The sequence below is a fragment of the Nomascus leucogenys genome, chromosome 2, assembly GCF_006542625.1.
Source record: "Nomascus leucogenys isolate Asia chromosome 2, Asia_NLE_v1, whole genome shotgun sequence".
NCBI classification, from domain to species: Eukaryota; Metazoa; Chordata; class Mammalia; order Primates; family Hylobatidae; genus Nomascus; species Nomascus leucogenys.
The window spans coordinates 85,783,395-85,798,235 of NC_044382.1; positions in this window are offsets into that span (position 1 = coordinate 85,783,395).

Genomic DNA, 14,841 nt, shown 5'->3' on the forward strand with positions numbered 1-14,841 from the left:
TGTAGTATATAAAAGACATCTTGGAGCAAAAAGCAAGGTTCTAAGCTACAAAGAAAATTCTTTTTTTTTTTTTTTTTTTTGAGACAGTCTTGGCTCTGTCACCTAGGCTGGAGTACAGTAGTGTAATCTCACCTCACTGCAACCTCCACCTCCCGGGTTCAAGCGATTCTCCTGCCTCACCTCCCAAGTAGCTGTGGTTACATGTGCGCCACCATGCCTGGCTAATTTTTGTATTTTTGGTAGAGGCAGGGTTTCACCATGTTGGCCAAGCTGGTCTCAAACTCCTGACCTCAAGTGATCTACCGGCCTTGGCCTCCCAAGGTGCTGGGATTACAGGCATGAGCCACTGTGCCTGGCTAGAAAATTCTTTTAAGGGAACTCTTTACTTTGGATTAGTAGATGAAAGCTTCAAACTATGCCATAATTAATGGCCTTATTATGGTTCCTGAAACATATTTAATATGAAATTCATTGGAATATACTGGGATCCTATACACTGGGCTTGTTCACAACATCTGAAAACCAGGCAGAAAAAAAAAAAAACCAACTAATTGGAAGTGTTTCAATACCTAGGATTTGGCACAAGTTTTGGCTCAGTAGGTATTTTGGAATGAGTGACTACTTTAGCAAATGAATGAATAAATGCCTGAATGGATGGATGGATGGATGGATGGATGACGGATGACTATAATTCTTGATTAGTTATATAAAATATTGGACTCTTCATTTCATAGACACTAAATTCTATGAAGCAGGAGGTTGAACCTTTTTCTTAAAAAAGATAGTCACTCTAGCAACCCAAGAATTAAGGAAGTTACTTTTATCACCATCAGAAGTTTCTGGCTCTTCACCTTCATGACTCCCGCATACTGAGTAAAACACACTTTTCTATTGCATCTCACCACGAAAGTTAGGAAACTTGCTTTTATTCCTAAGGGATATTTTGCAAGCTGATTAGCCTCTCTGCAGTAAGACAGGTGCTCCCGTGGTCCTTAAGCCCTGAAATTCTGTGGTCATTTTTGACATGCTTTACTTCAAAGCTTGTTAGTGAACAACAGCTTACATTCTTTGAGAGGATGTCCACCCTGGTGAACTGTCCACGTCTTATTCTTGGACTGTGTTTCAAAAGGATGGGGCAGCTTTCTGGAAACAAAATGGTAACTGAAATCTCTGGGGGAGATTTATAGGTTGTGTCTTCACTGGCATATCCATCAAGCGAGTAAAAGTTTATATGAAACAATATGACTTTCTAAGAAAGGAAGTATAGCGTAGTGGTTAAGGTCGTTGACTCTGCAGCCAACCCTCTTGGAATCCCAGCTCTACCACTGACTTGAGCAAGTCACTTCTAAGTCTCCCTTCCTTAGTTTTTAATCTGTAAAATTTGGGTAATTTACAGTACCTTTACAGAAGGATAAAGGTGCCTTCTGCAAAAGGTTTTTGGCCACATTAAATGGTTAGATATATTTAAATCAAGACCTGTGTCTCACATGTGTTGGCTGTTCTTTTTATTTTTGTCTCTTCTAAGCAAATATGCCATTCTGGGTCCTCTGTACTCTTATTGGGACATTTGCTTTGTACACTGAAGGATTTGCACTAATTCAATTATACTGTTTCATCCCAGGACATTTGTGAGGAAGCTAGGGTTAGTTAGGGTTGTTGTCTGTCACTGAGAAGCATAGTAACCCCAGCGCTAATCCTCACCCTAATCCTAACATTTGAGGGTAGATCATGTCAGGATTTATCTGATTCACACACATCTCTTCTCACAGCTCACCCCTGTCTGCAGGCACTGCACTGCTCCAGGACCAATCCTGACCTTGGGCAAGAGGAATTTGAATAGCTCTTGTCTGATGTTCTGGTCATGAACAAATTGTCTCATAAATTGTCTGGACTATCTGCCCTTCTGCCCCATTCTCCATCTCTGTAATCTTTCAGATCTTGGTTATTTCATTGTAGTAGTTCTTGTCTGGCCCTGTTTTTATCTCTCACTCCTACCTATAGGTCTTTCTGAATACCAGTTAGGTGACTAGGGATCTGCTTTCTACAACCAATAACTGGTTTTCCAAATTCTTCCTGCCTCCATGTCTAAAATTCTGAGCATTTTTGCTCATAGGTTTTATGTCACTGTCACCGTCTAATTTTCTAGATGCTTCTCTTTTTTCTTTTGAGACAGGGTCTTGCTCTATTATGCAGGCTGGAGTGCAGTGACAGCAAACTGCAGCCTCGACTTCCTGGGGTCAAGCGATCTCCCACCTCAGCCTCCCAAGTATCTGGGGCCACAGGTGCATGCCACCTGTGGCTAATTTAAAAAAAATTTTATAGGCCAGGCGCAGTGGCTCACACCTGTAATCCCAGCACTTTGGGAGGCCGAGGCGGGCTGATCACCTGAGGTTGGGAGTTCGAGACCAGCCTGGTCAGCATGGTGAAACCCTGTCTCTACTAAAAATACAAAAATTAGCCGGGCGTGGAGGCAGGCACCTGTAATCTCAGCTACTCGGGAAGCTGAGGCAGGAGAATCGCCTGAACCTGGGAGGTGGAGATTGCAGTGAGCCGAGATCATGCCATTGCACTCTAGCCTGGGCAACAGAGAGAGAGAGACTCCGTCTCAAAAAAAAAACAAATTATAGAGACAGGGTCTCACTATGTTGCCCAAGCTGGTCTCAAACTTCTGGGCCCCAGCGATCCACCCACCTCAGCTTCCCAAAGTGTTAGGATTATAGGCATGAGCCACTGCACCCAGCCTTCTGGATCCTTTTCTACCTCCTCTAATCCTGCCTCTTCTGCCACTGTCTTCCAGCCTGTCATCTATGGAATATCTTGATCTGCCTGTGATACTACTTTCTCCTAGTATATAAAGCAGCATGTCTTCTTTACCTCCAACTACTCCCTGGTACTGTTGCTTCATTTAAGTGGGTAGGGCAGAAATGCTATATGTTCATCAGAACTCACTTTACAACCTCTCTTACAGTTAGGCTTGGTCACGTGACTGAATTATCACAGAAAGAATGTGGGTAGACATGATGTCCACCCCTTCATGTGATCCTCCACACCTTCTCTCTCTTCCCATATCTACTATCTGTTAGACACAGAGGCCTGAACAGAGGACTCCAAGGCCATACAGGAAAACAGAGCCATAGGATGCAAGAAGCCTGGATCTCTGAATGACCACATGGACGGCTGCCTATTGACTATGCACATCCACACTAGACTTTGTATGAATGAGAAATAAATTTTTATTTTGTTAAGCCACTGAGATAAATATATGTAGCACTGAGTATTCTCATACTTCATACAATGGGCCTGTCTAAATCCAATTCTTAGCTATTCTGTCTGTTTTTGTTGCAACTATCCAGACAGGCCTGACTTGACTTTTCCAAAGAAAAATACCTCAAATGCACACCTTTGATCTTATGAAAACTAAGCTTTAACTGATATAACCATATGCAACCTTTCCACATTCTTTAAATAATCTTAGAACAGTGATCCTTAGACCTCTTTGAAAATCTGACAGGAGCTGGAAATTGTTTTCCAGTAAAAAATCCCTATACATACAAAAATATCAAGCAAATACCTGAGAGTTCACAAACCCCTAAAGAGCATCTAAGGATTTCAGGGTAACTCCTGCTATTGGATTCAGTAATGGATGAAAGTCAGTTTTATACCAGTCTTCTCACACTGAATTGCCCTCTCTTCAATATTAGTTAAAAACATTCATTAGTGAATTTGGCTGCAAAATAAGTCCATAATAACAACTTAGTCTTTCTGCTTCTGTATTTATTTAATTTTGCCTTTTACCGGATGAGTTTTGCTTCATCTGCTACGTAGTTTTTCTTTAGAGAGAAAACATGTTTGACTCAGGACAAATTTTTGTGACACAGATTTTTCCAGATTTCTCCCAATTTCAAACTTTTCTTGCTTGCTATTTTATTTTATTTTGTTTTATTTTATTTGAGACGGAGTCTTGCTCTGTCACCCAGCCTGGATTGTAGGGCGCGATCTCAGCTCACTGCAATCTCCGCCTCCCGAGTTCAAGTGATTCTTCCACCTCAGCCTCCTGAGTAGCTGAGATTACAGGCATGTGCCACCACACCTGGCTAATTTTTTAAATCATTATTATTATTATTATTATTAGACAGGGTCTCACTCTGTCACCCAGACTGGAGTGCAGTGGCACAATCTTGGCTCACCGCAACCTCTGCCTCCCAGGCTCAAGCGATTCTCCTGCCTCAGCCTCCCAAGTAGCTAGGATTACCGCCTCCCAAGTAGCTGAGATTACAGGCATGTGTCACCATGCCTGGCTAATTTTTGTATGTTTAGTAGAGATGGGGTTTCACCAGGTTGGTCAGGCTGGTCTTGAACTCTTGACCTCAAATGATCCACCCGCCTCAGCCTCCCAAAGTGCTGGATTACAGGCGTGAGCCACTGTGCCCGGCCAAATTTTGTATTTTTAGTAGAGAGGGGGTTTCACCCTGTTGGGCAGGCTGGTCTTAAACTCCTGATCTCAAGTGATCCGCTGGCCTCAGCCTCCCAAAATGCTGGGATTACAGGCATGGGCCACCGCGCGAGGCTGCTTGCTATTTTAATTGGGAGGCAACATTGCCAGTTTGTCTGCAAAGTAGAAACTTCATGAAAGGAAAACAAAGGTTTGATGGACAGGATTTACTTGTAGGCAGTTTGTTTATGTGATCAAAAGCACCCAAAAGAGAGTTGTGGAAAGAAACGCTTATTGTAGAGTAATCATATGAAATTATATCTGAATACACTTTTATCTGTGCAGCAAAGTATTTCAGAAGACAGAAACACCTTTGTATCTTCAAATAAGTAGGTTGAATGGCATCAGTTCTAATGGGTCATTTGTACTGATTATCATCCATTTTTCTCTTTGCGTTTTAAAGTTTTTTTCTTCATTTGTTAAGACAAACTACACAAAGAGAAAAGAAACAGAGATATGAGAGAGGAAATATGGGTGAGAGAAAGAGGCTTGATTAGAGCATTTGAAAACATAATGAAATAGAGGTCTCTAAATTGGATTCTGGGCTTTGCTCTTGATAACAACCATGTACTCAATCCCTCTGCAGCTGAAAAACTGAAAACAGGAAGTGTTTTTGCTTTAGGGGAAAGATTTCATGTCAACACTAAGACATAAAGCTGGATGAGCTAGAAATAACCATGCTCTTTATAACTAGAAGAATTATCAGATATTGGGGGTTCCTAGCATGAAAATGCAATCCCCCTATTGACTCTCCTTTCCAGGTTTTTTAAGTTTAAGAAAACATGTCTTGTGTTATTAATGGTTCAGATGTAATCAAGCCAGCCAAAGACGCCAGCCAAAGACACCAGCCCAGCAGGTAGCTACTGTGATTTCAGGGATAGCACTTAACTGAAAATATTGCCTTTTACTGAGATGCCCACCTTTACAACTCTTTTTCTTCTGTTATCAAAATGTATATTTAATTAAGCAAGTAATTCATTAGTAATGTATTACTTTAAAGATTCAAACCATATAGTGGTAACTAGTTAATGAACTAACTTATAAATCAGTCATTAATTTGACCATATGTTATTGCTAATCATTATGACATGACAAGAATTGGCAGGAAAGTCTCAAATACACGGGAGGGTAGTGAGTGCAATTAAGAGTATTAGGTCCTGGCCAGGCATGGTGGCTCATACCTGTAATCCTAACACTTTGGGAGGCTGAGGTGGGCGGATTACTTAAGGCCAGGAGTTCAAGACCAGCCTGTCCAACATGGCGAAACCCCATCTCTACTAAAAATACAAAAAATTAGCTGGGTGTGGTGGTGTATGCCTGTAATCCCAGCTACTCTGGAGGCTGAGGCAGGAGAATCGCTTGAACCTGGGAGGTGGAGGTTGCAGTCAGCCGAGATCACACCACTGCACTCCAGCCTGGGCAACAGAGCAAGACTCTGTCTCAAAAAAAAAAAAAAATATATATATATATGCATGCATATACATATATACACAGACATATATATCTACACGCATATATATACATATGTGTATATACGTGTGTGTATATATGCGTGTATATATGTGTATATGTATGTATATATGTGTATATATATGTGTGTATATATGTGTGTGTATACATGTGTGTATATATATGCATGTATATATATGTGTGTGTATATATGTGTGTGTGTGTGTGTGTGTATATGTTGGTGGTCCATTGGAAAAGCTAAGAAAATGGTAGATCAACTCTGCCTTCTGTTCAGCAAAAGCCAAAATCCCTTCACCCATCACATCCAGGCTTATTAGCAGAGGCCTCTATGATCTTATATATAATAAGATGCTGGCCCCTACCCACCCATCCTCACCCCCTCTTTTTACATCAAAGAGATCTCTGTAATAAATTGGGTAATAAGCAGGAAAAGAAAGAGTATGAGATGCTGAAAAGCAAACAGACCCAGGTGAATGCTCCATTAAAGCTACCTGGACAACTAACAAGGTATTGATGAAGCCACTAGCTGGCTGAAAGTTTGTAGAGGTAAGCAAAGTTTGCTATAGACTCGGGAGTGTTATCAAAGACAAACTGTATTTCCTTAGTTTTGTTTAGGACCAGCCCAGGATGCAATCTTGCCTGTGTGGAATGGATGGGATGAAAGATGGATGGGCCCAGCCTTAGAAGCAAGATCTAGACCTATAAGTATAGTCATCAGAATGGAGAGGGAAGAACCCAGACTTCAGGAACCCAATGTAGAGGTGAGTTCTGATTCAACCACTAACCAGCTGTATGTCCTTGAGCAAGTTCCTGCACTGCTCAGAGCAGCTTCGTTACATGTCAGGTATAACAGGAGCACCTACCTTTTAATGCGATGGCTTGCGTGAAGTACCACGCACCCGTCGAGGCACATGGTAGACACTATAACTATGAGTGTCCCTTTCTCAGAAAACTTGTTTATCAGTCAAGTTTTGGTAGTATAATTTTATCTTAAATGCTACTAAAATGTTTTCTATTTCAAGGAAATAGAGCTGGCTCCCTTAACTGATGAGAATTTATTTGGCAAAGAGAAAATAGCTTGTTTTTATAACATTCAATTGCTGTTTTTTTTCTCGAAATGGCCTTACCTCTACAGTATCTACTCATCAATTCATTAAAATAGGGTGGTCCATTGGCAAAGCTAAGAAAATGGTAGATCAACTCTGCCATCTGCTCAGCAAAAGCCAATCCCTTCACCCATCACATCCGAGCTTATTAGCAGAGGCCTCTATGATCCTTCCCTATCCTGGCCTTTCCAGTGAAAAACAACCAGTGCTGACATTGAGTGCCCCTTAGGGGACACTGACACGCCAACTGCTAGGTAAAGGTAGGAAGGGGTGAGGCTGGTGTAACGTTCTGTAAGGCTGCAGGTTTAAAAACAAAACAAAACAAACTCAAAAATCTCTCTCTAAGATTGATAAACAATAAGAAAATGTTTGGCTTTATTCTTGAATCATAGTAAAAGCTAATATTTATTGAATACGAAGTACAGGCATATCTTGTTTTATTGCACTTCACTTTATTGGACTGTGCGGATATTACGTTTTCTACAAGTAGAAGGTTTGTGGCAACTTTGGGTCGAGCAAGTCTATTGGTGCCATTTTTCCAACACCATGTTCACTTCATGTGTCTGTGTCACATTTTGGTAATTCTCATAATATCTCAAGCTTTTTCATTATTATCATAGCTGTTATGGTGATCTGTGGTCAGATGTTACTATTGTAATTGTTGTTACTATTGTAATTGTTTTAGGGTGCCACAAACTGTGCCCATAGAAGACAGCGAACTTATGGATAAATGTGCGTTTTGACTTCTCTGCCTACTGGCTGTTTGTTCCTCTATCTCTCTTTCTCTTGCTTCGGGCCTCCTTATTCTCTAAGACACAAGAATATTAAAATTAGGCCAATTTATAATTCTACAATGACCTCTAAGTGTTCAGGGAAAGGAAGAGTCCCAGGTTTTCTCACTTTAAGTCAAATGCTAGAAATAGTTAAGCTTAGTGAAGACGGCATGTTGAAAGCCAACAGAGGCTAAAAGCTAAGCTTCTTATTCCAAACAGTTAGCCAAGTTGTCAATGCCAAGGAAAAGTTACTGAAGGAAATTAAAAATGCTACTCCAGTGAATACACAAATGATAAGAAAACAAAACAGCCTTATTGCTGATGTGGAGAAAGTTTGAGTATTCTGGATACATCAAACAGCCACAGCGTTCCCTTAAGCCAAAACCTAATCCAGGGCAAGGCCCTAATATTCTGTCATTCTATGAAGGCTGAGAGAGGTGAGGGAACCTGCCGAAGAAAAGCTGGAAGCTAGCAGAGTTTGCTTCTTGAGGTTTAAGGAAAGAAGCCATCTCCATAAAAAAAAAGGTGCAAGGTGAAGCAGCAAGTGCTGATGTAGAAGCTGCAGCAAGATCATTGATGAAGGTGGCTACTCCAAACAACGGATTTTCAATGTAGACAAAAAAGCCTTCTATTGGAAGGAGATGCCGTCTAGGACTTTTATCGCTAAAGAGAAGTCAATACCTGGTTTCAAAGCTTCAAAGGACAGAATGACTCGTTACGGGCTAATGCAGCTGGTAACTAAGAAGTCAAGCTCATGTACCATTCTGAAAATCCTAGGGCCCTTAAGAAGTATGCTGAGTCTACTCAGTCTGGGCTCCAAAGGAACAACAAAGCCCGGATGATAGCACATCTGTTTACAGCATGGTTTACTGGATATTTGAAGCTGACTGTTGAGACTTACTGCTGAGAAAAATAATTTCTTTCAAAATATTACTGCTCATTGGCAATGCACCTGGTCTTCCAAGAGCTCTGAGGGAAATGTACAAAGAGATTAATGTTGTTTTCATGCCTGCTAACATAACATCCATTCTGCAGCCCATGGACAATCTCACAATAAAACTTTAAGGCATGAGGAGTTACTTCTTTTGAATGAGCAAAGAAAGCGGTTTCTTGAGATGGAATCTACTCCTAGTGAAGATGCTATGAATATTGTTGAAATAACAAATTTAGAATGGTACATAAACTTAGTTGATAAAGCAGCAGCAGAGTTTGAGAGGATTAACTCTAATTTTGAAGGAAGTTCTACTACAGGTAAAATGCTATCAAACAGCATTGCATGCTACAGAGAAATGCTTTGTAAAAAGAAGACTCAATTAATGTGGCAAACTTCACTGAAGTCTTATTTTAGGAAATTGCCACAGCTGTTCCAGCTTTCAGTAACCACTGCCCTTAACAGTCAACAGCCCGTCAACATCAAGGCAAGACCCAGCACTAGCAAAAAGATTATGACTCGCTGAAGGATTGGATGATCTTTAGCATTTTTTAGCAATAAAGTATTTTTCTTTTCTTTCTTTTTCTTTTTCTTTTCTCTTCTCTTCTTTTCTTTTCTTTTTTTTTGAGATGGGGTCTTGCTCTGTTGCCCAGACTACAGTGCAGTGTGCAATCACAGCTCACGCAACCTTGACCTTCCCAGGCTCAGGTCCTGCCACCTCAAGCAATCTACCTGTCTCAGCCTCCCAAAGTGCTGCGTTTATAGGTATGAACCACTGTGCCCGGCCAACAATAAAGCTTTTTTTTTTTTTGACAGAGTTTCACTTTGTCTCCAGGCTGGAGTGCAGTGGTGTGATCTCAGCTCACTGCAACCTCTGCCTCCTGGGTTCAAGCGATTCTCCTGCCTCAGCCTCCCGAGTAGCTGGGATTACAGGCACGTGCCACCGCACCCAGCTAATTTTTGTATTTTTAGTAGAGACGGTGTTTAACCATGTTGGCCAGGATGGTCTTGATCTCCTGACCTCATGATCCGACTGTCTCAGCCTCCCAAAGTGCTGGGATCACAGGTGTGAGCCACCGCGCCCAGCCAATAAAGTATTTTTAATTAAGATATGTACCTTGTTTTAGACATAATGCTATTGCACACTTAGTATACTATATTATACTGTAAACATAACTTCTATATGTACTAGGAAACCAAAAAATTGGTATGACTCACCTTATTGCAATATCCACCTTTTTACGATGGTCTGGAACCAAAACTGTAATATCTTCAAGGTATACCTGTATATTCTTTGCACTGTTCTACAAACTTCCTATGTGTTAAAGCATTGAAACCTATCTTCACTTTGCAGATAGGGAAACTGAAGCATGGAGAAGTAAATCACACAGTTAGAAAGCAGTGGGGCCAGGATTCGGACTTCAGTGATCTGACATCAAAGCTTGCCAGCTTTATTGCTGCACTACTCTGCTAGAGACTGTGGCTGGAATAGAGTATGAAGCACTGCTCTCAGGGAGGGTTTCCACCAGCATGGCAGTAACACTGAAAGCATTCTGTCCTTATTTCTTTGTCAAAACACACCATTCAAAGTTATTTTAGAGTATTTGTCTGAAGATTTTGTAACAAATCAATTCCATTTCCAACTCTCAGAATGGCCTAATGGGATAGCTAATTGAATATTTGGTCAACTTGGCGATGCCATAGAACCAAGACATTTAGTCAAACTCATCTTGATGTTGCTGTGAAGACAATTTTCAGATGAGATTAACATTTAAATCAGTAGACTTTGAGTAAAGCAAATTACTTCCATAAGGTGGGTGGGCCTCAACCAATCAGTTGAAGGCCTTATATGGAAAACGTCGGGGGTTCCCCAAGGGAAAGAGAACATCTGATTGGTTCTGTTTCTCTGGAGAACCTTCCTAATGTGCCAAATACAATTAATTTTTGCTGGGAGGCCTCCGAAAAACTTTCCCTTGTACTCAGCTGTAATGTGTTCTAAGCAAAGCTGTTGCAAAATCTTTGTTTACCAGTGAATGGTCTGAGGTAATCATGTCCTTTTTTTCTTTCTCTGCACAGTGCTACATGACCCCTTGTTCACTATCAAACTGACTTCCACATACAGGAGCACCAAAAGGCACAGGAATGGATGCCAATAGACTCATTAGCACCTCCTCAATATCACCTCAGTCCACTTAACTGAGAAACAGCTGTTGAAGATGGCAAGAGCCAAAATAAAACCCAGTTCTCAACCGGATAAAATATCTCTGAAAAGAGGAAAAAATGGTTGTGAGATGTCATTGTCCCATTTTTAGGAGAAACTATAAAAGGAACAGCCAACAGTTACACAGAAATTTAAGACTGTGCCTACGTTAATTCCAAGCAATAGTCTTTCTATTTATAACCCATGCTAATTAAATGTTATCACTTAACATTCATTATTAACAGAGGTTTTCTGGCTATTGTCAAATCTCAAGTGAAAGCCTTTTAGCTTCTTTCATTCCTTCTCAATGAAACCAATTTGGCAGTCTCTTTCAAAGCAATGTCTTCAATTGGAAAGTACACCCTCATACATGAATGAACAATGTGTCTCCTCATGTCATTGATAAGATGAGCTTAGAATGAGCTTGAAATGCTATGGTGGTGGTGCTCTATTCTGGACTGCAGAAAAATCTGGAATGCTACTATGTAACAAGAGCAGAACATTATGGGGGAAGAAAACCCAGAAGACTAATTTTTTAAAAAATTAAATAAATTTAAGAAATGAATAAAAGAGTCTTAAAATATAAAACTCAATAAATCTCAAGAGTATATTGGACATAGATAATGAGAAAATGAGTTCTGGAAGAAAAGTTGGAAGATGTGGAGGATAGAATGAGATGCACCAGCATACATCTGAGTGGGCCAGTGGTTTAGGATATTAGGCATTTTGTTTCTCCTCACTATAAAGATAGGTATTCTCGGATACTTTGCAGGTTTTAAAAATAGTTCTCTTGAAAATTACTACCTTAAAAGTGACATTCATAAAGATACTCTGAAGAACTGATCACTTTTATTAATTGGGTGAATGCAGATGAACAAAATTAGTAATTCAAGGTAACCCCTTATAGGCATAATCTATCTGCTAATTTCTCTTGCAGTCATTTTGTTTTGTTTCTTATTCTTAAGTAATCTCATAAAGCACCTCAATTCCTCATTTCACTTCTTCATGTATTGAATGCCTTTCTATATAATAAATAATATGATCTAGTTGGGTACAGTGGCTCACACCTATAATCCCAGTGCTTTGGGAGGCCAAAGCAGGAGGATCACTTGAGCCTAGGAGTTTGAGACCAGCCTGGACTGGGAGATGGGAGACCCCATCTCTACAAAAATTTAAAATTTAGCCAGCGTGGTGGTGTGCACCTGTGGTCCCAGTTACTCTGGAGGCTGAGGTAGGAGGATTACTTGAGCCCAGGAGGTTGAGGCTGTAGTGGGCTGTGATTGTGCCACTGCACTCCAGTCTGGGTGACAGAGTGAGACCCTGTCTCAAAAAAAATTATATGAGCTAACATGTATTCAGCGTTTATTATTACACTAAGTACTATAAAACAGTTTACATTTATTATCTCATTTAATCTTACAACAATCAAAAGTGAAAGGTAGTGTTATTTTCTTCATTTTACAATGAAGGAATGGAGAATGAAATAGGTTAAGATACTTGCCCAAGGTCATACAGCTACTCATTCATAAAGGAAAACAATTCACATTTGTTTGTCCAGGTTAATTCATTGCAGGAGTGACTCATCTCATTCCTAATTATAAGCCACTCTTTTATATACTCTGTTTTATACTCCTTCCTCTCCTCTTCCATTACAACTCATCTTATTCCACCCTCCCTTCTCCAAATAAGAAATGTTCATAGTTTGGGAAAAAATATTTAGAAAATTCAATGGCTTTGCTTTTATTATTTTATTTTCTTTTTTTTTTTTAGACAGAGTCTTGCTCTGTCGCCCAGGCTGGAGTGCAGTGGCGCGATCTTGGCTCACTGCACGCTCCGCCTCCCGGATTAACGCTATTCTCCTGCCTCAGCCTCCTGAGTAGCTGGGACTACAGGCACCCACCACCATGCCTGGCTAATTTTTTGTATTTTTTTTAAGTAGAGACGGGGTTTCACCGTGTTAGCCAGGATGGTCTCGATCTCTTGACCTCATGATCCGCCTGCCTCAGCCTCCCAAAGTATTATTTTCTTTTTAGTAGAAGCATCTGGAAAACTTCCCTCATTTTTCATTTCATTATGCTTATACAGACCTGGCTAATGGTATTTCACATGTCTACTAGGACTTAAGGAAAATCCTTCAGACTTGGTGTTCTAGGATACCAAGACACTTTTTTTTTTTTTTTTTTTTTTGAGATGGAGTTTCACTCTTTTTGCCCAGGCTGGAGTGCAGTGGTGCAATCTCGGCTCACTGCAACCTCCGCCTCCCGGGTTCAAATGATTCTCATGCCTCAGCCCCCCGGGTAGCTGGGATTACAGGGGTGCGCCACCACGCCCAGCTAATTTTGTATTTTTAGTAGAGATGGGGTTTCACCATGTTTGCCAGGCTGGCCTTGAACGCCTGACCTCAGGTGATCCATCCCCCTCTGCCTCCCCAAGTGCTGGAATTACAGGTGTGAGCCACCACGCCTGACCTCAAGACACTTTCATAATGATCCTTAGGTCAAGGTTTAGATGAGAAATTCATTGTTGTGATGTATAGAGGCAACAGCATCCTCCTACATCCTGGCTAGAGCAGCAATGCTTGCTACTGTTTGGCAAAGTTTCTAGGTGGTGTTTTTAGAACAATATCCTCCTCTGTTTGGTGCTGCTGGAATATGGCTCTTGATTCACAGATGGGTGTCTCTGGGGTGACTGGGGAGCTAAATTTTCAAGGCTTCCCCTTACTGGATAAACAGTGATTCTTTTCCAATTTTTGTTAATATCTTAACAGGCCACCAAGGCTGATGAAAAATGCTTCAGAAGAGAAACTTCTTGTAGGCACCTACAGGTGGTGTGTCATTTAGCGGGAAGTATATATCTGGCAATGCTTTTCTTTTTTTTTTTTTGGAAACAGAGTCTTGCTCTGTCACCCAGGCTGGGGTGCAGTGGTGCAATCTCGACTGACTGCAAATTCTGCCTCCTGGGTTCAAATGATTCTCCCACCTCAGCCTCCCAAGTAGCTGGGACTACAGGCATGTGCTGTCATACCCAGCTAATTTTTGTATTTTTAGTAGAGACAGGGTTTCGCTATGTTGCCCAGGCTGGTCTTGAACTCCTGGACTCAAGTGATCCACCCGCCTCAGCCTCCCAACGTGCTGGGATTACAAGTGTGAGTAACCATGCCCGGCTTGTTGAAGATGGTTGTCTGAAGATTTTGTAACAAATCAATTCCATTTCCAACTCTCAGAATGGCCTAATGGGATAGCTCATTGAATATTTGGTCAACTTGGAGATGCCGTAGAACCAAGACATTTAGTCAAACTCATCTGGATGTTGCTGTGAAGACAATTTTCAGATGAGATTAACATTTAAATCAGTAGACTTTGAGTAAAGCAAATTACTTCCAGTGATTGGATTTCAGGTTCATCCTAACTCGGTATGATTTCATCTTAACTAATCACATTTGCAAAGATTCTATTTCCAGATAAGGTCGTATTCTGAGGTTCTGGGTGGACATGAATTTTGGGAGGACACTATACACCCACTGCGTTCATCAATAACATCTTCAACTCGATGAGGTGGTGTCACAGAGGAAAGTGAAAGAGAGAGCCATGAGGGGAACTGAGGGCTGCACAGCCCTCCCAGATGATATTTGAGTAAAGCAAATCTTTTGGCAATATTTCTTAAACCTCAATGTGGCTACGAATCACCTGGGGATCCTGTGAAAGGTCAGACTGTGCTTCTGGGTAAGGTCTAAGATTCAGTATTTCTTTTATTTTATTTTTATTTTCCTGTGTCAATTCACCTGCAAAGCATTAGATATATATTAATTACACTATTGTTGAAATTCTGAAGCTGTCAATCCATGTTAGTGTGCTAGAGTGTTTTTCACA